We start from the raw sequence: 1,145 nt of genomic DNA, 5'->3' as shown, positions 1-1,145 counted from the left end.
TTTTTTGAGACAAGGTCTCTCTCTGTTACCCAGGCTGAAATACAATGGTGTGATCTCAGCTCAGCTCACTGCAATCTCTGCCTCCAGGGCTCAAGTGATCTTCCTACCTCAGCCTCTTGAGGAGCTGGGACTACAGGTGTGCTCCACCATGCTCGGCTAATTTTTTTACTTTTTGTAGAGATGGGGTTTCACCATGTCTCCCAGGCTGGTCACAAACTCCAGGCTCAAGTGATCCTTCTGCCTCAGCCTCCCAAAGTGCTAAGATTACAGGCCAGTGCCACCACACTGGGTCACAGTCTTCTAAAGATCTTAAAGAATAATCATCATCAACCTGATTCAATTCATCAAAGATTACGTAACAGTAACACAGTCCAACCTGTGTATTTATTGTGCACATTACAAAAAGCCTGAACATGATGCCTGCCCTAGAGAAGCTTGAAGTCTACCTGGGAAAAGGCACAGATACACATAAGACAGTTACAAAAAAAATCAAGTAAGCGCTACACGGAATGTCTGGAATATAAGCATTATATGAGTGCAGAGAAGAGAGAAAAAAAAAATCATAGGCCAGAGTGATCAAGGAACATTGCCAGGCCTGAAGCCGAAATTGAAAGGATGGGTACTATTTGGGAATGAAAAGGAACCAAACATTTTTTCTTAATTGTGGTAAAAAGTACACAACATACAACATACCCTCTGTTAATCACTGTTAAGTGCATCACACAGTACTGTCAAGTATATGCGCCTTGTTATACAACAGATCTCCAGAATTTTTTCATCTTGCAAAACTAAAACTCTGCACCCATTAAGCAACCACTCTCATTCTCCCTACCCTCAGCCCCTGGCCACCATCATTTTACTTTCTGTCTCTGTGATTTTGACTACTCCAGGGATCTCATATAAGTGGAATCATGCAGTATTTGGTTTTTTGTGCCTGGCTTAATCCCCTTAGCATAGCGTCCTCAAGCTTCATTCACGTCGTAGCATGGGATGGGATTTCCTTCTTTTTTAAGGCAAAATAAATATTCCACTGTATGTATATAACACATCTCTCTATTCATTCATCCTTCAATGAACACTTTGCCTGCTTTCCCATCTTGGCTACTGCAAATACTGCTGCAACGAACAAAGGTTTACAAATATTT

Source organism: Cebus imitator, unplaced genomic scaffold (genome assembly GCF_001604975.1).
Source record: "Cebus imitator isolate Cc_AM_T3 unplaced genomic scaffold, Cebus_imitator-1.0 Scaffold20, whole genome shotgun sequence".
NCBI lineage: Eukaryota > Metazoa > Chordata > Mammalia > Primates > Cebidae > Cebus > Cebus imitator.
The sequence above is the reverse complement of the archived record's forward strand: the minus strand, read 5'-3'. Positions refer to the sequence as shown.